At 38.5% G+C, this 26,967-nt stretch overlaps 1 protein-coding gene across 3 annotated transcripts in view; it reads left to right on the top strand.

Annotated features, from left to right (window-relative positions):
- CELF2 (CUGBP, Elav-like family member 2) overlaps window positions 1-26,967 on the top strand; it is a 468,556-nt gene that overhangs the window by 14,088 nt on the left and 427,501 nt on the right. The window lies entirely within an intron of this gene.

The following is a 26,967-nucleotide window of genomic DNA, read 5'->3' as shown; positions in this document are numbered from 1 at the left end:
CCGGCGGTTGCACTGGGGAGAAGGAAGTGTGCTTGGGCATGCTGGGCTGTGCGGGGCAGTACTTGGCCGGCTGGGCTTGGCGTCCGGGGTCCGGAGGGCGCGGGCGGGGCCGGGCGCACGCGCGGGCGCGCCCGGGCGCGGGGGCCGCGTGTCTGGGAGGGGTGCGCGCGTGCCAGTGTGCATGCTTGTGTCATTTTCAATGCGGGGCTGATGGAGCTGTTGTGGCCGATTTAAAGATTCCTTCTTCCCAAATGACCCGCTAATCTGACTTTCCATTTGCAAAGATTCCTTTCATATGGGGGAGAGAGGAGAAGGAGAGAAGAGGAAAAAAGGATATTGTAAAGTATTAAAATAGCCAGGTGTACTGTACTGCAGAAATTAGAGGTAATTTTTACGTAATCATGATGGTTTGTCTGATATGTAGTGTGTAATTTCATCAGTAATGAGATTCTGGTGGTTTTATGCGTAGTCAAACCAGGGAAGAGAGTTTATTGGAAGAAGTAGGGAGGAAAGGGAAGTATGTCTAATTTTTATCTGGCTCATTAGTCTTCATAGGAAAGTTTCTCTTAACAGCTCAGGCACTGTTAAATCGATAGAATTTACTTGCATTTCAGGCTTGTTATGAAAAGAGACTCTAAAGGGAGAAAAAAAAGAGGATTTCTAAAGTGATACAGAAAGGTCTGTGTTGTTTTCAGACATGGAATGTTTAGAATTTTTTCTTATCAACAAGAAATTTGGTAGTGAATCCAAGCTACAATTAATCTAGTGAAAAATGAACTGCTGTCTTTGGTAAGAATACATATCAAATGTTTCCTGTTCTCCGTTCTGTAAGACCTAACATCAGTATTCTTTCTGGCATCTTACTGTATACGCTAATGTTCAGGCCATTTCCAGCTTTATGATCCATTCCCTGGCAACTAACTTTCCCCCACGGTGTTAGATTCTTTTCCTAGTATGTTAAGAGTTGTAAGTTGAGAGATTCTTAAGAAACTATGTAGTGACCAATTATTTGAACAGCTAAGATTTTTAAAAAGTAAGAGTAAAAAAGGAAGGGAGGGAGACAATATAATCTGTGAGATGTGTGTCGTCCTTTCAGTCAATATTAAGAATGTTAACTTGCATGTACACATGATCAGCTTCATTGTCTCAACTGAGATAATCAGATCATGTAAATTAAAATATTGAATTTCCTTTTGGCAGTTTTCTCTGAGAAATTAATCTTGATTAGTCACATTCCCATGATATTTGCTTAGAACATCTCTGTCCTGTCTCCCCTAAAAATATGTATTTTTGTAGCTATATGATAACATGTTTACACAGTAGCTAGCTTTCAAGTTTCATGTGTTTTCCTTTATTTCTAGAGTACTGGGAAAGACTTGACCTGGTCATGATTTTGGATTTATGGTCACCTGCTACTAAGGTGATCATAATCTCTCTAGCAAATCACTGTTTTATGAATTTAAAATGTGTCTGGTCTTTGAGAGATGTTGACTTTTATCAGCTAAATTACAGACGATGAAAATTTAATTTGTCCTTTTCATTTGGTGACTAAATGTGGCTTGTTCAAACTATTTATTCAGAGTACAGCTTCTGTAACTGAGCCATTGAGTCGCCTAATCAAATCCTAATATAACTTCTACCCTATGTCTCTTCCATATGTAATTGTTTCAGAGATAATCCTAATTGGTTTATTATTTGTCAGCATTAATTGGAATTGGACTAAAAAAAAAAAAAAAGTGAGCAAGAGATAAAAGAGAAATGATTTGTGAATGGTACTTTTATTATTTGTTTCCAAGATCATTGTTGTCTCTTTAACCTAAGAACACAGTAGCATGTTTTCCAAAATAGTTTGTAATTAACTTACATCACAGGTGTATGGGAGGGGATATTGCAAATTTAAATGTTCGATGCCTATATAGATATACATTCTATTGTCATAGTCATACAGTTAGGAACATAACTGTGCAAAATGACTGTTTTCAGGAGTGGCTGTCTTGTGTGGTATATTGCCGTTTGTACAGAATTGCAGTCTGCTAGATATCACCCTATTCTGAAAAAGGAACTTCAATAAAGCATAGGGCCTATTCCAGTGTTGATTTCATAAGATGTAGAACACATTTTCAATGGCCTTTTCCCATAAGAATATATTAGATAAGTTTATAAGATGTAATATGTTTGAGTCCTCAAGGCAGATGAACAAATAGCTTCTGAGATGAAGTATTAGGCTTGATGGTCCTACAGGCCATCCAGTGTTTAAAGAGCCCAGATCATTTAAGGTTCTGTATTGTTGTTACAGGGTCGCTATGGGTCGGAAACGACTCGGTGGCACATAACAACAACAACAACAACAATTGTTGTTAAGTGCCGCCGAGTCGGTTCCGACCCATAGCGACCCTGTACGTGTTTTCCGAGGGTGTAAATCTTTACGGGAGTAGAAAGCCTCATCTTTCTCCCGCGGACCGGCTGGTAGTTTCGAACGGCTGACCTTAAGGTTCACAGCCTGATTCATAACCACTACGCTACCAGAGCTCCTTTAGTAGTGAGATAGAATTGATAGTTTTGGGATTCTAAACTATACAGTATCCAAACTGTACATAGAAATAGGCATTTTAAGCAACTTCACGTATTAAAATCTCCTTGCCTTTTTGTTACCACAGAATATTGTTTACTGCAAAGCATAATATACAGAAAATAGGAATTGCTTTTTTGAAGTAAAGTTAGCGTTGTTTTCCTATTTTTTTCTCGAGACAGTAGATTTTGGATTAGGGGTGTGGTGATTTTTTCCTTTGTTTAACCTTTTTAATGGTCTTATGTTGTTGTTGTTATTGTTAAGTGCAGTTGAGTTTGTTCTGATCCATAGAAATCTTGTGTAGGATTTCCAAGGAAGGGCTGGTGAGCTTGAACCACCGACCTTGTGGTTCAATCGACTTTGTAGTCCAGCGCGTTAACCCACAGTGCCACACCAGGAGTCCATAGGTTTGCAAATGCGTATAAATTTTGACATTTAAAAAATCTACAACCTGATGTCTTAAAAGTGGGAAATTACATGTGGAAAAAAATTCCTAAATGTAGCTTTAACCCTTTTGTGGCTTGTGGGTCATGTATTGCACATCAGCGGTTTCAGCCTCTCAGGTCTCTTGGGAAGCTGGTATCCCAGTTGTAGTATGTGCTGCCCCCTGGATGGGACCTGCATAACTGCATGAATCTGAAGACAGGGATTTAAGTCAATTTGGGACATATGTGTCCCACATAAAAACATCAAAATCCTTATTACCTCAAAAAATACTTTTTATGCATTTAATATGCCTTCCATTCCTGAAAACATGCATTGGCACAAAAAATTCAAAGCAGAAAATAATAGTCATAAAAGAATTAATGTTAGTTTCTATTCATAATGTTGACATACAGAGAAGAAATGGCCAGTTAATTAAAATTAAATCTCAATTTTTAAAAATGTTTGATAAGTAACTTTATTGAAAATGAGAAATCATTTTCCTGAATGTAAGTTCATCAAGTTAGTGACTTAACCTTTGTTGATTTAGTCTTCCCAAGTTAGTATAACTTGGAAAATGTCAGTGTACAGTTAAATTAAGGGCAGTTCTAGAGACATTATTGTTAAAGTTGAAATGAACTTGAGAAACCATCTCATCAAACCCCCTAGTTTTAAAGATTAATAAACTACCTTTGTTATTGCTGTTAACTAGCAGTGCAATATGACTTGTCTAAGGAGACGAAACAATTATTACTTTCTACCTAGTATGACGAAACTCGGAGTTGTTAGTTAAATGCTTACTATGTGCCAAGATAAGGAGCTCTGGCAGCGTAGTGGTTACGAGTTGGGCTGCTCACCTCAAGAATAATAGTAGTTCAAAACTACCAGCTGTTCCACAGGAGAAAGATGAGGCTTTCTGCTCCTGTAAAGATTTACAGCATCGGAAACCCTATGCAGGGTTGCTATGAGTCAGAACCGACTCCACGCACACCATCACTACCACCGCCACCATGTACCCAGATAGTTTTTATACATGGTCTCTAAGCGTCATTACAAATCTTCAGGATAGGCATTATCCCCATTTTACAGATGATGCTAAAAGAGGTTATGTGCTTGCCCATGCCACATAGAGAATTAAGAGCAAAACTGTGTGTGTGTGTGTGTGTGTGTGTGTGGTGTATAAATGCATGCTTACATGTTGATGAGAAGGAAAGAAGATTCTTGAAAGAATCTATGCCATATATGTACTATGCTACATGAGAATGATAGAACGTTATAGGAATTAAGTTTATCACCTGTTCAATATCACCTATTCAAGATTACAGTATGTGAATGGTCATTTTATGCTCCCTAATTTGATTCAAATTCATAATGTTCCTCCATAAATGAATCAACTGAGCATGTATTTTAATTAAAAATACTTTTTGTTTGCAAGGACCAGCACAGCACTTGGCAGTTCAAAAGCTGTTGGGTGGTTTTTTTCTATATGGTATTTGAAGTATATTTGGAAAATGCAATTCCATATAAAATACAGAGCTGACTCACATTTATTGCTTGATTTCCATGATTGGCATAAAAGGAGATGAAAATAGAGGGGCGAAGCCTATAGTTCTTTACTGAAAATGGTTAAAACCTTTTCAGATGGGATTGCTCAGTTAATAGTACACATTTTAGACTCAACAGTTTTCCTGAGACCACAAGTTCATCCCATGTTGGCGTTTGAGGATACTAACGTCATCTTGGATCTGAACCCAGGTATTATTTTATTGTTGAGTCTGCCATTTAATTGTAATTTGTTGGATTGAGATGATTTTGGCATCTGTTGGTCAGATGTAGTGAACTGAGGCAAAAAGAACGGCAAAAGACAAGATAAAAAGGAGATAGGAGTTTCAGATATAAACCTAGTAATTAAGATTTCATGAGATCATTATTAAAATGTTTTCTCTCTCTGAGTTTTTTTTCTTTTTTTTTTTCCTTTTTATCTCCTTTTCCTCTAGCAGCCATAGTAACAATATATTTGGCTTCTGATAAAGACTGCAACCTCTTTCTCTATTTTACATAAATCCCCGATCTTTTCATTTCTTTTTGCCCTATCCTTACGGTTTTGTTTCTTAGAAGTTAAACACCAATTTACTTCTTAATTAAAAAAAAAAAAATACAAGTGGTGTTGTCCCTGTTTTTGCAAAATATTCTGTTAGCACTTGAGAGGAATACCACTAGCACATGACATGGGCCAGTTATTGTGCAAATATTCCGAATCGTGTTCATCATTGAGGCATACAGACTCAAGAGACCAAATATAATGGGAACCTGCTGCCATTATAGAGACTTGAACTTCGCTCCACAGCTGCTAAGCCATACTATAACCCTCACTTATCTTATTTGCATTTAAATGCAAAGCATGATAGTTTCAATATGTTTCAAGAAATGAAATTAGTAAGTCATTGATGTGTTCTGTTTCCTATGATGAGCTTTGTCCAGACTTTAAAAGCCCTCATTTCCAATGTAAAGCATTAATATAGGAGGGTTTTGTTTTGCAGGACTGGTTGAACTTTTGCTATTTGCTTTCAGATTAGGCCATCACAAAAAAAGAGTTAGATATTATTTTGGTGAGATACTTGGTGGTATGAAGCCTGCTGCAGAAGAGAGGGTTTGGAAACGACTAATGACTTCCATTTCATTAGCACCTTCAGGTTCTCATGTAGGCCATCCTGTGTGTTTTCACTATCTAGGAGGGACAGAGTGATATAATGAAACCAGCATCCGTGGTGTGCTACTTGTGTATCAGTGCAGAAAATGTATTTTTATTTTTCCTTAAGAAAAGTTCTTGCTAAAACCTAAGAGAAATGGAGCTGCACATTCCTGGAAAAACCTTTGTGGGAAACAAAAACGAATTAGAGCAGTGAATGTGATGCTCTCAGGTAATTGTAAAATAATTGTCCCCTTTAGCATCTTCACTGTTTAATTGTGCCATCCAATATTTTCATGCTCTGAATCTAGATGGGGAAGGATGAAAACCTCCCTCATCTCCTGGGAATGTCTCTTTTTCATTTACTGTGAGCTTTGAACTTCTCCTAAAGGACCTTTGGACTCCTGGTGAGGCGCTGTAGGATCAACACTGGACTTCAAACCACAAGGTCGGCCGTTCAAACCCACTGGCTGTTCCTTGGAAGCCCTAGACAGGGTCGCTATGAGTTGGAGTCAATTCGGCACTTAACAACAACAAAGGACCTTCCAAAAGAAAGGGGAAACATTTTGGGAGATTTTGAGTGACTTTACTTTCCTTGTTTATTCTGAATTGTGACAGAAAGTGACGACTCCAACAATTTATATAGATATACAATTCCAGTTGTGTGACTTAAATGACTGGAGAGCGGCAGTATTTGAAATTTACACATTCACGGTGCTATACCCAGAGTTTTATGAATGGTCTCTTTTATGAACTGTAAATTGTATATTACATTCAGATACTGAGAGAGATATTTTTAAATCAGCTGATAATTTAAACTGTAATATTAATAAATGTGTAATCATATGGCTTTCAAAATGACATATGAGTGCAAATTCAGTTTTTGGTTAAATTTTAATTGCTCTATTTGAGTGAATGCCTCAGAGCCAACTTACAAGCTAGTTATTAGATCCATTTTTTTCCTCCTAAAATTTATGTAAAGTAAGGTTAGCATGTTATTTAGACTAAAATATCATTTGAGTTTATTATCCTAACCTTTTATTTATTTTTTAAACCATATGGCCTTTCACATAAAGTGAGATTTTGGAAGAGACTTTGATTTAAACAATCTGTAACCAAAAGAGCAGTTAAACTCGGTTCTGTAGGTTACTATGAGTTGGTGGTTTCATACTTCTTATAAGTCAGTAGTGGAGTGAGACGTTCCCAAATAAGTTACCTATTTGCCAAGATTTCTTCCAATAATTGTTGTTTTTGTTAAGTACTGTTGAGACAGTTCTGACCCATAGCGACCCTGTACAAGGTTTCCGAGGGAGTGGCTGGTGAGCTTGAACTGCCGACCTGGTGGTTCAAACCAACTTTGCAGTCCAGTACACTAACCCACAGCGCCACACCAAGGATTCTCTTCTAATAATAGTGCTTTACCAATGAGGTGTGGGTCATGTTTTCACCTTTAAGTCTCAATAATTAAAGAAGTTGAGGAAATTGGTCTTTTTCTCTGAGACTGTACGTGACTAACTCAGTCAGAACCATGCACATTGCATTCCCTTGGCCCAACAGCTGCTTTGCCTGACATATATAACCTCAAATAGGATGGAGGATTTCCTATTTTCACAGATGATCGTGGTGACTCACCACTCGGAGACAAGGCAATTAATTTCTATTGATTTATTTGACATTTTGACATAGGTTTTAGACAACTTAAAATTTTTGTGTGTAGTACTGTTACAGTACATAGTACTTCAATGTTCATACTAGGTCTAAAATTCTATGGTTTTGTGCTGTAAGGCTTTATGTTCATGCTTTTTCTAAGGAAATTTCCTAGCTTGACTTAAGCTCATTAAATTTTAAGGTGGTATTTTATATCCTTCCCTATGAATTATATCTTCATTTCTCCTAGTCTTTCCCTGTAGCAGGAAAGCTGTACCTCATTTATCTGACACAAATAAAATGAGCTCCTGAAGCTCAAAGAGCAAAATAATTTGAAAATCACCTGACTGGTCAACAGGCATCAAATAAGGTTGGTTGGTTGGTTGGATGGATGGATAGATGGAGAGGTGGATGGGTTCAGTTCATCTAATAGTCACTCATACTTGCATGCATAGTGATGTGTGAATATGTATGGAAAGCTATTTAATTGGGCCTAGTTTTTCACTTTCTTAAAATGTTGTTGTTGTTGTTATGTGCTGTAGAGTTGGTTCTGAGTCGGTTCTGACTCATAGCGACCCTGTATAGGGTTTCCGAGGCTGTAAATCTTTACAGGAGCAGAAAGCCTCACCTTTTTCCCGCGGAACAGCTGGTAGTTTCAAACTGCTGACCTTTAGGTTCACAGCCCAATTTGTAACCACTGCGCTACCAGAGCTCCTTGAAATAGCTGCCCTTTAAATGGTCTTTGGCTACAAAATTTATAAAAGTGTTGTGAATCTACAGATGATTAATTTTGTTATTTAAAAGTTTAAAGCTAAAAATGGTTTCGTTTCATGGCTAAAGATGTACAGTGTTAGTGGTAGTGCTAGGGATGCATTTCTGAACTGTATTTCTACTTTTCTGCTCAAAACTGTAGAGTAACGTCATATAAATGTGAAAGAAGCAGTTCACTATAATAATCCTTCTTGTCTCATTGGGTAAAGAGCTGAAATCCTTCCATTTGAAAGGCCTTTTCTTTTCTTGTTTCAAACTCCTTAGGCTGAGGACTCCTTATTTTTTGAGTTGCAATTGAGATGTGTGTTAATACTATCAAGATCTGTAAGGTTTTGTTGTTGTTGTTAAGTGCCGTTGAGTTGGGGTTCTGACTCACGGTGACCTTAGATGTAGGGTTTTCGAGGAACAGCTGGTGAGGTTGAACTGCCTGCCTTGTGGTTCACAGTCCAGTGCTGATGCTACAGCACCACACCTCCAAGTAGAGGGTGGGGGGAGGAAGACTCTTTACAGGAAAGTCTGTACAATAGGTCCTAAACCAGTATTTTCTTGTCCTGTGAACATAAGTACCACTGGCCGGGTGACAGTCCATACTGATGTTTCTTTACTTCTGCCACCGTTGTATGTCATTCATGCTATAAACCCTTAGCTGTGGAAAGGAGGCCTTGAAATCTTCTAACGGGAGCCTCATTAGACACACTGAATATGTCAAGGTCTCCTTTTCCATAGCTATAGTGTTACAGCATGGATGACACAAAATGGTGGAGAGTCTAGAGTGCTGGTGTGGCATTGCAGGTTAATGCTCTGGACTGCAAGGTTTGAACTGCAAGAACGGTGGTTCAAGCTCACCACCATTCCTTGGAAATGCTGTACAGGATCACTACATGTCAGAACCGGCTCGGTGGCACTTAGCATCAACAATAACAATGAGAACCTAGCTCATAAGCTGAGCAATTTTAAAAGGCTCAAGTTGCAGGAGATATATGGACCTGGACTCCTGGTGTGGCACTGTAGGATGAATACTTGACTGAGAACCACAAGGTCAGCAGTTCAAACCCACCAGCTGCTCCTTGGAGACCCTGTGCAGGGTTGCTATGAGTCAGAATTGACTCGACGTCACTTAACAACAGCAACATAGAGGGGGCAGAGTAAATTGGTATAAGGCAACTTAAGCACTCACATGGATGCTCACACACCATGTTTTTGTCTTTGGAAGTCTAGAATAAGACATGGATATCAACCAAGTGCAACAAATATAAGTTGAAATGTGGCCATTTCATTTTGTTCTTTAAAGATCTTCAGTACATAAGAGACGAGAAAGATAATTTGAAAAAAAAAATTTGGTAGAGAATGAATGTAGATGTATCTAGTCATGCTTATTTGTTTTACTTTTCACTCTTGGCTCACTTAGATCATTTCAGAAGTTTTATTGTTGCCTTTCTTTTATTTTCCTGATTTAGATCTTTTCAGTTCTGTGGTGCTGTAGGATAAGCACTCAACTCCAAGGTCAGTTTGAACCACAAGATCAGCAGTTCAAACTTAACAGCTGCTCCTGGGAAACCCTGTACAGGGTCCCTGTGAGTTGGAACCAGCTCAGCAACGCTTAACAGTAACAACAACAATATTTGCTAAAGTCCTCTTATTATCATTTTCCTGAGTGGTTTCCTAAATTGGAAGAGAAAGAACCGCATATGTCCACGACATAGTTCTCAGGATGGGAGCTTTGTGAGGAGATCAGTATTGAAATACCTCGATAATCACTCGCCGTAAATTTCCTCTGGAGCAGCTGCATGTTTCTATGCATAAAACTGTATTTTGACTTCCTACATTATAGAAGGGGTGTTGAGTTTTCTGGTTGAGCTTCAGGGTAGCATATTTCAGGATGATTAACTTTATGGATGTCATTGTCTTGGCCAGCTATATTTGGCTATGCTGCAGCTGTGTTTGCTTTCTCAAAATTGTCACCAGGAGGCCTCCAACCACTGTTATTCACTTCAGTCCATGCTGGTAATGTCTTTCCTCATGACTCCCATTGTCCAACCAGCCTTCTTTTTCTGTTGTCGGGGTTTAGCAATAATACATAAGTTCTTTGGAAAGTCTAAATGCTGGTTAGCAATGCTGGCAGTTCTCAGCTCTATCTCACAGTAATTTCTTAATATTAAGTCTCTCTCTTGATAACTGCACCTTAATGATACCTGTCAGAGTTCTTGTTTTTTGTCACAAAAAGGCTGTATTTTCCTGACTCCTTTTTCCTTCTGTTACTCTTGGGTGTCAAAAACTTGGCTTCCAACACTGTTGATGGATAGCATTTCTTCCTTTTGCTGTATTTCTAGAACATATGGGGGCACATTTTCAGTCATTTCTAGTGTTGTAGAGTTCCTTACATGCCAGAGGGAGTCTTGGTGTAGTGCTGTAGGATAGGCACTGTTACCACAAGGTTGGTTTAAGCTGCGAGGTTCATGGTGCACACTCCCCGGAAACCCTACACAGGGTTGCTATACATTGGAACCTACTTGGCGACGCTTAACAACAATGTACACCATAGGGTCAGTATGAGTCAGAATCAACTGGACAGTACAAAACACTCATTGTACTGCAGAAGAGATGCAAAGGCTACATGATTGTATTTTTCAATCTTAATTGAGCCACTTACCTCTGTATGTTTTTCTTAGTGCAAAAGCTGATTAATTCCATAGGCCATGTGTAAGTTTCAATTTGTTAAAAAGAAGCAGCTTTCCCTTGGATGGTTTCTGCCTGTGAGGGATACTTGGCCTTCTTCAGATCCGCGCATGTGAAGTCACAGAGTCCCTAGGAACACTGCTTTCTTGCCATTCCAGCAATGCATTGGAAGGTGGTCTTTCAAGGCGAGGTGTCCTTTACTAAACAGCAGCAGGAGAGATAGTCTTCTGCCTGGTGTTCTGATTTATTCCATGCCTATTTCAAACTTCAGATGACTTGTCAAGACTACTCACCTAGAAAATAGGAATAATAAGATATACCTCTTACTTTTTCAGCAGTACTATTGTGAGGCTAATGTTGGGAAAGAAATGGCACCCTAATTTTTTTTTTTTTTTTGCTTCAGGGTCCTTAAAACTGACTACAAGTTCACCTACATTTCCTGGAAGAATCAAATAGAGTCAAACTTCATTTTAACTGACCAGTTAATATTCTCTTCCTCAAAACATTCAGGCTTTAAAGTCTCAGTTATTGCTCCCATATAAACTTCCAGAAAATGCTCAGATCCCAGGACAATGTTATAAAGACTGATTTTTTTCACCCCACCCCCCCTTCTTTTTCCTGCATGGTGATTAAGAAATAAAATGTGCTTCATGTTCCAACTGTGAACTTATGGTCAGACCTTCCCTTCTGGGATGGGGAGAAGCAAAAGCAATATCTCCGTCCAATATCCCATATGTGCATTCTGAAAAGCCCATCTTTATGCCAGCTGAAATAGATTTTGATTTTCTTTTGGGGAAAGAATCAGCTGTACAATATAAAGGCTGGTTCTCACCTAATGGGAATCCTAACCCTACCAGAAACCCAGCCATTAAGAAAGCAATTTTGATGGTCTAAATATGGAGTGGGAATATTGTGGAACCTGCAGCCTAACCACCTCATTAGGTGCTCAGTCCACCAAACGCCTGGAGAATGCAGAAGGGGAATCAATGAAGGTGTAAGCAATTTGGAAAAGGAATCCATCATTTTTGTTTTACAAGGTGGCATAGGATTAAGACTCTGGGTGTTGCGTTTGTATCATCTGCAGCATGTAGGCAGTAGGTATTTGTGTTTTCATTCTTGTTATTGTTCCTGTTGAATCATCATTTACAACTCATGGCAACCTTACGTATAACAGAATGAAATACCGTCTAGTCCTGAGCCATCTTCATGATTGTCAATATGCTACAGTGCCTTGTTGCAGCCACCATGAATTGTGACTGCCTTCCACTCTAAGGGGTTCATCTTCCAGTTCTTTTCAGATAATATTGTGTTGTGATCCATAGGGCTTTTCATTGGCTTATTTTCAGAAGTAGAATGCCAATTCTTTCTTCATGTCTTAATTTGGAAACTGTTGAGACCTGTCCACCATACCAGTGGTCTAGCTTTTAATATCACAGCAACACACCAACTGACAAATGGCTGATGGTACTTTAATTAAATAGGTATGTCTTGCTCTTGACATAGCTGATGGGGTCCTTCAAGTCCTAAGAGATCAGAGCTGCCAGAGCTAGTGTGAAGATTTGCCCCTAATATTATGTCACTTTGCTTATTATGATCAAACATGATCAGGTTCAGATTTGAAGCTTAAAGCCCTGGTGATGGAGCCCACTGGTTGAGAAATGTCCTCTGTGACAGGTCATGTGAATACTCAGGAAGACTTTGCCAAGGAGCTAATATTGATGGCCAAGAAACTTGTGGGGCCCTGAATGTGATCTCAAAAGCTAAGAACCTCTTGCCTCATATAGCAAACCGCTTTCCATTAGGGTGAACCAGGGATTTCCTGAAGGTACTAAGAGTTTTGGCAAAAGCAGAGATTATTGATATTTCTAAGATTTTGGGGAAAAGAACACCAGCTTTGTGGTCAAATGCTCGCAAAATCTTTAGAGAAGGGAGCCTGTCATGTAGATATTACGGATATTTCTCCACAAATTAATTGGCACTGTGTAATCAGCACATTTTATCTTATCGGTGTTAAAGATGTTTAATTAATCTTATAGACAGCCTTTCGGTTGGGCCAAGATTTTGTTGCCAGCTATTATAAAAAGTTGACTAGAAATTGGATTGTTGTCAGCCTTGAAAGCAATGTGTTGGCCAGGCCTTTATCTTGCCTCTAAGAGTATCCTGTTTTTCAGGTCTGCTCAAAAATGATGCTTTTGATTCTAGTATTTTTCTAGTTCTCTGTTCAATTAAAAAAGCATGATGTAGACCTGGAAGCTCCCCCCAAACATCTGTTTTCATTACTTGATAACAGTATATTTCTTTTATTTGTATGTATGCTCTAATTCTGATCATTAACCCTTTAAGGGAGACTGCTGTCTGTGGGTATGTTTTCGGAATTTTTTAAATTTAGGACACCTTAAATATCAGGGGTCCTGGTGTGGCACTGTAGGTTTATTTGAATTGCAAGGTTGACAATTCAAATCCACCTGTAGCTTCTCGGAAACCCTATACAGGGTCACTGTGAGTCAGAACTGGCTTGATGGCACTTAACAACCACCACAACAAATATCAGGGGAGGCTTGTGTGTCATGCTGTGACGCTGAACAGATTACAGTGGAACTTGTGACAGTGTAAAATGATCATGGAGATGGGATGGGACTAGATAATACTTAGTTTCGTTGTACGTAAGGTCTTCATGAGTCAAGAACCGACTCAGCGGCAACTAACAGCAACAGTGGACCAGCCATTGTTAAGCAGTTTTTGTAAATCATCAATTATCTTTTGAAACTCTTTGCATGGTAAGTATTCTTATTATCATTTCAAAAATGAGGAAATTTAAGTTCCAGAAAGTGGTAGTCCCAAAGTTGACCCTGTCTCTGACGGTGTCTGTATCCAAAACTGAGGTCTTTCTAATGTAGTACTTCACAGTTTGTCTCTGGAGTTGCTTGAAAATCTTTGGAGGGATGTCTTAGATCCTTCACCAACAGGTTGAATTTCTTGAGATGTTGTGGAATTTGCAGCTGGATGTGTGTATTTATGAGTACAAAATCTAGGTTCTTAGGATAACCAAACAATCTGCTTTTTTACATGCTGTTTCACATAAATTGTTTTTTTCATGAATTTGTTTCATAGCTAGATCAAAATCTGAGCCCAGGAAGCCAGAGTATTGTAAGAGATGTATCAGTAGGAAAGAGAATCAAAGTAATGTCAAAACCTCTAATTGCTGAGGCAGATTCCTATTTATGCTGACATGATAAAGCAAATAATTAATTTGACAGTGGATACTTATTCTTTATACAATAAGAAAACAGTGTATTTTATAAAGAAGTTTCTTTTGAGGACTTCATTAGTGGTAGTGGTGGTTATGTGCTGTGGCGTCGGTTCTGACTCATAGTGAGCCTGTACAGGGTTTCCGAGGCTGTAAATCTTTACGGGAGCAGAAAGCCTCATCTTTCTCCTGTCGAACAGCTGGTAGTTTTGAACTGCTGACCTTGTGGTTCACAGGCCGATTTGTAACCACTGTGCTACCAGAGCTCATTAGATACTTGGTATTCTGTCTCCCCATACTGCTTACTTTCAGTTTCTTATTTTTGCATCTGAGAAGTTGGCCTTTCTCAGGGCTTCTACTAGTTCACGCAGTATCTTCCTGTGAATTAGGATGCTCCTTGGCAAAGTGTCACTCTGCAGGCACAGTAGAAAGAGTTCAATCTCCACAGTTCCCCTTAACTTACTTCGTAACTTTCTAAAGTATTGCCTTTACAGTTAACATCCATTTTTACTCCCTTTGTCATAAATGGGCCAAATAAGTCAACCAGATCATAAGGGGGTCCTGGTGTGGCCCTGCGGATTAATGCGCTGGACCCTATACAAGGTCGCTATGAGTTGGAACCCACTCAACAGTGCTTCACAACAACCATAAGTGATTCTCTAAGCAAGACAACAATGGATTTTAGATAATTTACAGTTGTGACCAACTTAGTTATGATACTTGGCCCATTTTGAGTGTTCCTGCACTTTTGACCTCTCCATAGCTTTTACTCAAGTACGTAAACGTTTGGTAGGATTCTAAGTTTTCAGAAAATCATAAATTTTGGCCTCACATGTAGACCCAATACAAAGGGAAGGATAATAGAAAAGTTAGTAGGATTCATGCATGGGTTGGTCTAACTCACAAACCATTTTATACTGAATATTAGCTTGTCGAAATGCCTTTACTCTTGGCAGGAGACAAGCGTCGTAACCTAAGAGGATGTGATTTGAGTGGAGTTTTCATGCCCCGTGTGCTTATTGTATTCTTGCTACTGATGCAAACATTATCTATAATTACATTTTCAAGTGACTGAAAATTGCAGGCTTTGTTGAACAAAAATACAGCCAAAGAATGGAATGTATATCCACTCCACCCTCATTATAAGGCTTTCAGAAATCAGACTATAAGACCCAATACCATGGCTCTCAACTACATGATACCAACTCCATTCTCTGATGTTTGAACACTTTGTCAAAATGCTGAGTTCCCAAGGATGATCATATAATTGAAGGAAAATGTTGTTACTCTCCTAGCGCTTCGTTTGCTCCATTGTCAACTCACAGTGGCACCTCCTCTCACAAATCCTCTATTTCCAGGCTGTACAACAAGAAACCACAGTCTCATTTAGATCCAAGCATGATGAGCAAAGTAGAGAGAGTAAGTTGAGGTGCAGACATTGTTGTCTCCCTGTGGCAGATGTTTTGCATCCCTGTGACATCGTGTAGTCTTCCCATAGCCTCCTCTCCTTTCCTTCCTCCCTACCTCCCACAACCACAGGGGCTAAACCCAAAAAAGATTTTTTCTGTAGGGGCCCATTACGTGACGGTCTGTTCCCTTGTCCTTAGAACCTGACTGTGGTGCAAGAAAATAATCCTGGCCAATCTCACTCTTGTTGACACAGGATAAGGTCCTATTTATAATTTCACCGAGAGCCAGAATCACAGGGTTTTTTAAAAAGAGAGAATTTGACATGTTCACAGTTCAGTGTTTTGCTCATTGTTGGTTGTTGGTTGTTGGTTGTTGTTCAGTGTTGTCAAGTCAGTTTCAACTCATAGTGATCCTGTATATGGCATTTCTGAGTAATGGTTGGTAGGGTGGAATTGCCAACCTTGTGGTTAGTAGTCCAGGGCTTATCCTACAGTGTCATACCAGGATTCCTTTCTTGATTGGCAACTTAAAGTCACAGAAACAATTGTAATGAAATAGAAGCTGTGCCCTGGTGTTAGATGAGAAGTAAATGAGAGGAACAAGTTGTGATGATGTGGTTGTTATGTTTTTAGGTGTTAGATTCACAATTGACATGGTATTTCACAATGTCATAACTCATTCGTCTCCCAGGCCCAAGTGGAATTCAAACTCTTTTACAAACGAACGGAAAATTACTGGGATGCTTTCATTCTAAGTAGAAGCAGAAGATGAGGTTGCTCATAAAGTCCACAGACGATTGCTGATTTTATTGTGTCCTTCCTTGCCTGCTGTGACAGACATGTTATCAAACAAAGAAATGTTTATCAAATCATAATGAAATTGTGAATAATTGAAATCCATCTAGGTCTGATGTATACATAGTTCATTGGATTTAAATATTTGCTGTTGTGTACTGTCAAATCAATTCCAGAGTGAGCCTGTGTGGAACACTGTGGAACAATCCCATAGGGTTTTCTAGGCTGTGATCTTTTTATGAGAGCTGATAGCCAGTTCTTTCTCCTACAGAGCCACTGGGTGGGTTTGAACTGCCAGTCTTTTGATTAGGACCTAAGTACTTAGCCATTGTGCAACAAACAATACACTCTATATTGGGTTTGGGACAGATCACTATGTATTGCAATATAGAAATTATTGATTATATCCAGTATTTGAAACATTTGTGGAGTTGAAATAAGATCACTTTGGTGTCCAAGTACAAAGCCTTCTATATAATGCAACCCAGTAAGGTTCCCCCCACCCCCACCCCTTTTTTTTATGTAATTGGCTTATTACAACTTTTAAAGGAAAGCCTCTGCAGTGAAAATTAGGAGACATAGTCTCAATAATGTGATATAACTGCCAAATTATAAGGTATAAGTGAGGGTGCCTTAACTTGTATATATTTTGTGAATTCTGTCTGTACATTACAAATATTCTCTTGTTTGGAGTCCTCTTTTGATAGTTTTTTTTTTTTTTAATGCATTTTACTAACCACCGCGACTTTTAGTAGCTTGAATTCCTAACCTATCAGTACATCTTACTGTAAAATTGTAATTCTCACAGCACCAAAGTAAACTAGCTTTTAAAGTTACCAATTTTCAGGGTTCTTGTGTGTCTCTATAATAGCAAATTAATTCCACTGTGGTATTACACCCTTGGAAACCCTGTACAGGGTCGCTATGGGTCGGACCCGACTCGATGGCACTTAACAACAACAACATAGTAAATACAGTGCAAGTCAGTACACTTCACTAATACAGTTTGTACAGCAGATTAAATAGTTAAAATTAAGTTGGACAAGTGAGGAGCTTGGGCTTGATGAGTTGCAAATGACCTATTATTTGGCCTGATTATTCAGTTTTGTTGTCATATGGTTATAGCCTGAATATTTTCTGTCCTGAAGTCTGTCTTCCTTTGGGGGGAAAAAAAAATCTAAAATACTTGCCAGTGAACAGGAATTGTGTATTATTTAAGCATCATGGTCAACACAAATAGTTAGCACTGCAAAGTCTCAGTATATACTGGATAATTGTACTGTTCTAGATGTTGCAACATTTTATAAAGTGTGACAGTTGTCTTTAGGGTGTTAAACATTTGTTTGTTTTGAGCTCTAGTCTATCACTGTTGACATTGGTCTTTTCTTCCTCAGGGAAATACTGGTTGAAAATGATCAGCACCTTTGTGTTGTTTTAAACTATGTTGGTTTAATAAAGGTTTTTCTTGTTGGGTCTCAATCGTTTAACTGTTCTTCCTTTCTAAAGAACTTCAAAATATTCCTCTGAGATTTCTTTTTTTTTGTAATTGCACTTTTTCCTTATTACTAAAAACACAGTAAAGGAAATATGTCCTCTTGTTGGAAATGTGCATAAATATTACTTTTGTGATCTTGACCATGTGCATTGTAGAATCCAATTAACTTGAGGCCAGTGTTCAGTTACCATTAAGTGGATTGTGACACATGGCGATTTCTTGTAAGGCATCAGCCAAATATGGTAACCGTTTGCACTACTAGGTAATTTGAATGAAGGAGAAAACTCACCATTAGTTAAAACTGATAATATTTCAGTCTTTCCCATCTTATTAAAAAGTAGCAGTACCCTACTCCATTAGGTCAGATTTGGTCTGACATTATGCACAGAATTAATTGGGCAACCAAAGAACCCCAGATACTATCTAGTGTATCGTTTTGCTCCCTGAACTTATTTTTGGCTAGTTCTTTAATTTTCACAAGTACTAGAATCTAGAAAGCAAGTAAACATAGATTAGTGAAAATACGCCTGTGGAATAGCAGACACTTAATTGACAGCCCAGATATGACCTCAGACTCTTTTTCAGGCTACTACTATTCAAGATAAGGAGCTCTGGTAGCTTAGTGGTTATGAATCGGGCTGTTAACCTCAAGGTCAGCAGTCCGAAACTACCAGATGTTCTGCGGGAGAAAGATAAGGCTTTCTGCTCCCGTAAAGATTACAACCTTGGAAACCCTATGCCTGATCGCTATGAGTTGGAACCAGCTCCGCGGCACATCACCACCACCACCAGTATTCAGGATAGAATGAGTGTATGTCCTGATTTGTAGGGAATCTCCTAGTTTGTCCTGGCATTATAAACAGTATAACCTTTGTCTCTAAAACGTACCCCAAACTGGAACATCATGTGTTTCCCCCTTCTCATTGTCTGATCCTCTGTCACTTGCCTTGTTAATTATGAACAGAATTGGTGAATAACAACCATGGGCAGATTCAGAAAATGCTTGCCGATTTAAAAACAGATAAATGAACCCAAACTTCCCCCCACACAAAAAAATGGCTATCCAGACTTTTAGATTTTCAGGAAAACAAATGTCTAACTAATCTCTCTTAGACCCATTTCATTACCTAAGGCTTATCAATAGAAAAATTATTCAAGAGTGAGCAAAATATATTTGATGTTTCTTGTAGCAGCACCCTGCTGGGCACTTTGAGACGGGCTATCTCATTGAGGTATATTTCTTTCTAGCCTAAATCTCTTGTGCTGGAAATTATTTCTATAGTTTGTTGTGAACACACTTCTCTCTGGGTGTGGGTCAGTGTTGGAGGACCCTGGGAAAATGCTTCCAGAGAAACATTCTGTTCAATTCAATGAAATTTATGGAACAACTTTTCTCCATTCTGGAAAACTCAGCTAGGAAGCTCAGATAGTTCTGATAACTTTCAACTGTAGCGTGAACAGAGCCAGACAGTGATCTGATGATATTGCCTTTGTTTGGTCTAACACTGCCCATTGTGAATCTGTAATGGAAGAGCTCAGCCAAGGTATAATGAAACCAGCATTGCCAGGTGTAATTTTGAATTTTAATCTTTGGAATCCTTTTTCACTCTGTAATGCTCATTGTTCTTTTTTATAGACAGTGCTAGAATTTCAGAGGACTTGTGAAAAAATGTATTTTAACAATCGATTTCCTGAGGTTTACATTTATACCCAGCTGTTTGTTATTCAGTTCAGCCATCAGCATTTTAGTCTCAATGGACCATGTCATGTGCAGCTGTAGCCAGATGTATGCTTCCTCTCTCTAAATGTTTCTGTTAGAAGCTTAGAGAGGCAGGCTAAAGACTGCTATAACTGTGTTGCCTGTATTAATTTACCCTCTGGAGCTACACAGATTCTGCTTGGCAATTTTATTTCATGACCAACAAGCAGAGCAGTGTTTGTGGTCTCTATCCCTGGTAGTACTGTTGACACTGTATATATCAAGTATATCTGCATTGAGATGAAAGGTACTTGTACAGCTAATTCAAACCACAGGAAACTGTATGATCTGCATGCATAAATACTCTGGGAGCAAGGTTTTACTTAAGACACAGCAGCCAGGATTCAAATCAAACCTTTGCCTAGATTAAAATAGGTCTATGAAAACCCGCCTTTTGAATGGAGCATTTCTTAGGAAGAATAAGTTTATGATCATTTTCTTTCAGTCAAATCTTGTTTCTAATTTGCATTTATTATTCAAATCTGTGTTTCCTTTTGTATTTGTATGATGTATCTTTGTTTAGAGGCTACAGCTTCTTCTAAATTTAATTACTTCCCTTAGAGGCTTTAAATTGAGGGCAGCTACTATTAATTGTTAATTACTTCCCCTTGCCATTTTCACAGTAAAGGTACAGTTACTAATAGAAGGTATGTTCTATACAATGACAAGACGCTTCTTCAGTCTCAATATTTACCTTGCTATGGGGACCAATTTTTATTTTCTAATCTTTTATTAAACATAAAAGTAGACATTCCATTGATATATACTGGCCATCGTGTAATACAATGGTGTTATATATTCTAGATAAATAAATGGGGATCATATTTGGCTCTGTGTTGCCACCTGGTGGTGTTTTACTCTTTCTTAGCCTCCACAGACTAAATCTCTAATGGGAAGATGGTACCCCATTAGCTAGTTTTATACTCTGTTCCCCCTAGGAACTTAAAATCAGTTCTGCTCCCCACTAATGGTTGAGGGAAGCATCAGTGTGGCCTGGATGGTGGGGTTTATTTTTTGGTGTTTTTTTTTTTTTTTTTTAATGTCAGTAAGTATTTTTGACATGTCTTCTGCCTATTGGGCAATTTTTATTATCATCTCAAAATCTATCTCTCTCTTGGGTTTCTGTGTCATAATTTTGGTTTTCTTTTAACTTTTCCCATATTCTTCCATTGTTCTTCATGCTTCTTGTCACCTGAGTGTGGGCTTCCTGTATTACTCACTTCGTGACTCTCAACTTGCCCTTCTCAGCCTTCCCTTTTGCGAGAACTTATACAACAACCACTGATGAACCACAAGGCCAGTACTTCAAATTCAGTAGTTGCTTTTGGGGGGAACGATGAGGTTTTCTGCTCCCACAAACATTTAAATACTCAGAAATCCTATGCAGGTTTGCTATGAGTTGGAACTGATGCAATGGCACTTTACAACGACAACATCTTCACTAACCCTATCTAGGATGTCAGGGGAGGATATCTATATCTCAGTGTTGGATGTTTTATTTCTATCTGGATGTCCTTTTTATTTTTAAATTGTGATAATACAGTGTCGATATTTGCCGTTGTAGCTATTTTGAATATTCTAGTTACATATTAATTCCATTCACATGTTGTACAACCATAATTATTATACATTTCCGAATGCTTTTTTTCATTCCCCTAAACAGAAATTGTGGTTTTGTCCGTTAATGCACTGGGCTGCAAAGTCACTTTGATCCACAAGATTAGGGGCTCAGGCTCACTAGCTGCTCCTTGGAAACAGAAACCCTATTCAGGGTTGCTTTGGGTCAAAATCCACTCGATAGCACTTTACAACAAAAAAAAAACCCCAGAAATTCAGTAATAAGACCCCAGGGGTGTCTTTTGAGCCTGGACTTAGTCACTATAGGTAGTGGAACCTGTCTCCCAGTTCTGGGTACCTCCTAAGTGTTCTTTGTTGTTCACAGATCCATTTCAACAATTAACTAGGAACAGGATGAAGCCCATGTAGGGTTCTGTAATTTACTGAAAGAACAATTGTTGTTCAGTGCCATGTCGAGTCTATTCCAACCCATAGCAACCCTGTACAGGGTTTCCAAGGAGCAACTGATGAGCTTGAACTGCCGACCTTGCGGTTCAAATCAACTTTGCTCCAGTGTATTAACTCATAGCCTCATACCAGGACTCCAAAAGAATAGTAAGCGTTTTCATTTATGATTATTGCAGTTATTACAAAATTAGTTTATGCATTATGCTAGGAGATAATGGTATTCACAGTCCAACTTGGATTATTTAAGCTTTTTACCCACATTTCTTTGTGCACTATGAAATGAATTTGCTATTAATACTTGACTTTGGGAGTCCATAACCCTAAAACTTTACATTTAATTTGAAAGAATTGTAAAGGTAGAGAGCAATAAAGAAATAAGATAGAGACTGAATTAATGAGCAGCGGTGAAGTGACTCCTGTATTTAGTTATTCTTTTATTAACTTTGTGAACTCCTTAGAACTCCAGATAGGCAAACCAGTAAAACCACACGATCCCTTTGAGTGGATTCCAACTTATGAAGACTCCTAAGTGTTAGAGTACAGTTGTGCTCCATAGGATTGTTAGCTGATTTTTTTGGAAGTAGATATCCAGGTCTGTCTTTTGAGATTCCCCTGGGTTGACTAGAATCTCCATCCTTTCTGTTGGGAGTTGAGTGTGTGAAGGATTTGTCACTCGTGCTTTTGTTAGGTGTCTTCGACTCAGTTCCGACTCACAGTCCTGTGTACAGCACAATAACACACTGCCGGATTCTGCACCATCCTCACAGTCGTTCCTAGGCTTGAGCGGATTATTGGAGCCTCTGTGTCCATCTCTCTCATTCAGGATGTTAAATTATAAATCGGCCGTATCTGCTAGTAAGACTATGTAGAGGAGCTAAAGCTTGCTCAGAGAATGCTATGTGTCTGTCCTTTTGTTCTCTGAAGGTAAGCTATCTCTGGGAGGAAAAGGTCAGCAAAGAGAGCACAGGCCAGTGTCCTAGGGTGGACAGCTCAACCTCATTTGAGAAATTTCCATTTTTTCCCACCAGTCACTATGTTTCTCTTTGTGAAGTATGCTTATGTAGCCTCTGGTCTGGGTATATTTTTAAGCAAAAAATGCTTCTATTCTTAGAAAGAATGCAGCTAAGGTGGTTTGCACTGTATTTATATCGCAAAGTTGTGCCGGTAGTGAGTGGTATGTGGTGTGTGAAATTGAATGGTATTTCAAACACTGGTGTTTATTAAGTTATTGATACAGGATATTTGTCGACTTAGGCAAGGTGTGAAGATAATCCTATTAGAAAGTGATTACTCTTCTACCAAAATGCACCGAAAGAGTAGTAGGTAAGGTACTGGGATAATAGGAATTCTGACGGAGTTTCTCTTACCAATCAAATATGATCCAGTACACCACTATAAAACTGAATTCTGGAGAGAAACTTAGGTTATAGATTTTAGCACTGATTTTTTTTTTCTAGTTCTCTATATAAAATTATATCTTGTGCATATGTTACAAATGAAACTGGGATAGAAAGCATTCTTAAGGGTTGTGATTTTTAAATGGGCTACATCTTTGTATAAATGTTAAGTTCTGTCAAGTTGGTTCCAACTCATAGCAACCCTGTATAGGGTTTCCAAGGAGTGGCTAGTGGGTTTGAACTGCTGACCTTTTGGTTAGCATTCCAGTACTTACTCTACAGCACCACATTAAGACTCCAGCATCCATAAACTATTTGAATAGTTGGAACCCCATATATGGGCATGAACCAAAATCCATTGCCATCAAGTTAATGCCAATTTATACCAACCCTATAGGAAAGAGTGTGGTGCTGTAACTTAAGCACTGGACTGCTAACTACACGGTTGGCAGTTCAAACCCACCAGCTGCTCCTTGGAACCCTTATACACGGTTTGCTGTGAGTCAGAACTGATCGGTTGATACTTAACAACAACCTGGGACAGAGTAGAACTGCTGTCCCATGGGGATTCTAAAGCTGTAATCTTTACTGAAGCAGAATGCCACATCTTTATTCCATGGGTTGGCTGTTAGGTTCAAACTACCAATCTTTCAGTTAGCAGCTGAGTGCTTAACTACTGCACCACCTTATCTGGGGTTGAAATCATGATACTTCAAATTATACTTGTTGGGTTGATCTTTTTATTAAAACATTTCTCAAAGCAATGAAACTCACTTATTAAATATGATTCTTGTATTACTCATGGAAAGTTTTATAAATTATTTGAGATGGAAGGAGTTTAGGATCATCTGTAGGACACATTTCCCAGTCATCTTGCCTTCTCATTCCATCTTCTCATCTACCACCTGCCATTCTGGTACTCACCTGAGTAGTCCTTCCTCTGTGCTTCCACTGTTTCCTCTGTGTGTGCACCCACATGCACATTGTTCTTAATGATGTCTACCATGCAGTGATAACGTCAGCTGAGTCTTTGTCATTTTCCTGTTAGACTAGTAGGGCATTGATGGCAGACAGCAAGACTTAAGTGAGCCTCTGCACCACAGCACCTAACTCTTAATATGACCCAGAGTTAGTGTGAACATGTTAAATTAACTGAAGAAGGAAGAAAAGTAGACAACAAATATTGCTAGCATTGAAGTGAATTGATTAAATTTGCATAGAGCTCCTACCCGGTGCCAAGATTTAACATCAACACATGGCACATCACCACCACCAACACCACCACTGTGAATTCAGTGTGGACTGATGGTGCCATAAGGGACTTTAGCTCTGGGGTCTGCTTATCCCATACTTGCCCATATGTATATTTTATATGTGTTTTTGTAAACTTTAAATGGACATACTGAGGAAAATATTTTTGTTAAGTCACAATAGTATTTTGCAGCTTCTCTTAGTCATTCAGTGGAGGTCTGTGTGATTCATAAATTAATATTTCCTATTTTAAAAAAAATCATAGCTTGTTGAAGCAGGAATTTACATATGACAATTTTTAAAGCTAGCTTTATTACAAAATAGATCATTACACATCTAGTGCATTGTACACGTTTATGTCAGAGCCCATTGAGGAAACCATGGGTATGAATAATTAAAAAACATGTATTTCTTAAGTCCAGATAACTCTGGAGTGCGTTATATGTTTGGGGTAGGGGGAAAGACAAGTGCTATCTTCCCTATGTTGACTCTGCAGGAAGATTTTCAAAAATACCTTGGGTGTTGCAAAGAATAAAACATGTTGATAATCTGTGTTGAGATTATTGCAAATTGATGCCTAATAGAAGGCTTCCTGTATGACAGTATGAGATTGGGAGAAATACGATTTTCATGTCACTGTTTCTGAGACCACATGATTCTAAAGGGAAACTGAAATAACAGGAAGTTAGAGAACTCCCTCCGAGTGTAAGACAGGAGAGGGTGGCATTCATATATCTGCCAGTCTTCACTGTGTTCTCTGTTGCATTGCCTCCAACAATGTGGAAATTAATTCAAAACAAGCATTAACAAGACTTAGAGTCTGTGTTTTGGAGAAGAATCAAGATGGATTGCCTGTTATATAAACATATTATCTTATGTTTGTTATTAAGTGCTGTCGAGTCGGTTCCGACCCATAGTGACCCTTTATAGGGTTTCCGAGGAGTAGCTGGTGAGCTTGAACCACCGACTTTGCAGTTCAAATGGCTTTGCAGTCAGCCGCATTAACCCACAGCACCACACCAGGACTCCATCTTATGTTTAGAGGTTGATGGAATCTTAAACTAATGTAACCTGCTTTATTGGATAAATTGCATCATGTAATAAAAGTAACGATAGTTTTAGGAACTTTAAATGTATAATTTGTTTAGACTTTTAAATGTAGCACAATATGGCTGTGAGCCACCAGGACAATCCTATATTGTGTTGCAGTTGTGTTGCAGTTAAATGTTGTTCGGCTCTGGTTGGTTTTTTTCCTATCTAATGATTTCAGTTGTTATTCCCCTGCACAGTAAATAGCTACAAACTGTCAACCATGCAGCACACATGGGTTATAATCAATTTGTCAGCACCTAACAACAACCACCTATGCACTAGTTAATCTTCTAGGTGGTGGGGAAATGCTGTGTCCTCAAAGTTGTATCCCTAATCATAGAAACAAGATAATTTGTACTTTCCTTCTATTTCTTCAGCTATCATCTTTTACCCATCTCAGTCTTCTACCTTTCAGAGTTTTTCATTATCCTGGGCTGTGCTAAGCCTGCGGTGCTCCATCTCTGTGATAGGTATTCACTGCTGTTTCTTGTAGCATTCTGCCACCTTAGTAATGATACTATAAAGTCACAGAAGCAGATATGAGTGATGGAGGAACTGTAGTCTATACTAATAATTAGGTTAGAGTAAGCAAAGTGGTAGTGCACATCAAGACCCGCTAGCACTGAATAGTGGTTTCCGTAAACACATGCTCCTTGGCATTTCTCTTTGAAACCCTGTGCAGGAACACTGCAAAGTTGCCCCAGAAAAAGTTCCAAAGCTCTTTTATTTTGAGGGTGAAAAGCAAACATTCAAATTGTAAATAGAGGTTTACAAGGCTTCATATTTAGCAATATGCCTATGTTTAATAGTTAACGCCTTTCAACACATTTTTTATTCCTGTTCCATCTGAAATTTTCCCATCTTGATTCTTCATCTGTTTTTTAAAAGTGAAAATTACTTCATGTAATTTCTCTCTTTTTAAAAACATAGTCTTTTCCCATGATGTTTCCCCAGCATGATCTCAGTAACCCTTCCACAAGGAATTTAATAATATTAATCTCTTTGGAATTGGATGCATCCTGGGGAGTTTACAGTGTGTAGCTGATATAATTGGATGTTCACAGTCCTCTTACTATATATAAGAATTCACTCCAGACTATTTGGATTTTCACATATTTTGGTGCATACCTAGCTCCAGCTTTCTAGTCCCATTTTCTTGTACCTGGAGTTTATGAAAATGATGTTTCATCATGTTTTGTCCATTTGGGGCATTATAAGTCACAAGTCAGAATCAGAAGAGTCTGAAATGTTTGTATTGAACTATTTTCACATTATCAGAGTTTCAGTAATTAAATGAAATGAAAAAGGGAAGCTTGGGGTGGTGGTATATCAGGAAACTAATAAGATGTTGATTTTCTCTTTGTTGTTAATTGATGTTGAGTCATAGGAAAATTTCTATTTATCCCTAATCCTTTCAAATTTCAGTTGTTATCCAACAGGAGACACTATATTTAATTCAGAGTCGTTTAACATTGCTTTATGTTTAGTGCTTTTCAGCTTGGCATTCGTAGGTCACAATTCTTTGGAAGCGAATGTGCTGGTAAAGATGGGAATGGGAATACAATTGGCAGGCGTGGTGATCACGTGTAGAAATTATTTAACAAGTCCTTTTGAATTCAAGAGTCACATTGATGTGTCTTTTAACAACAGGATGTTTAAACCTTTGTCTTTCTCACTCTCTCCACACACACACACACACACACACACACACACACACACACA

Source organism: Chrysochloris asiatica, unplaced genomic scaffold (genome assembly GCF_000296735.1).
Source record: "Chrysochloris asiatica unplaced genomic scaffold, ChrAsi1.0 scaffold00226, whole genome shotgun sequence".
Taxonomy (NCBI): domain Eukaryota; kingdom Metazoa; phylum Chordata; class Mammalia; order Afrosoricida; family Chrysochloridae; genus Chrysochloris; species Chrysochloris asiatica.
This window is presented reverse-complemented; position numbering and strand designations above follow the sequence as displayed.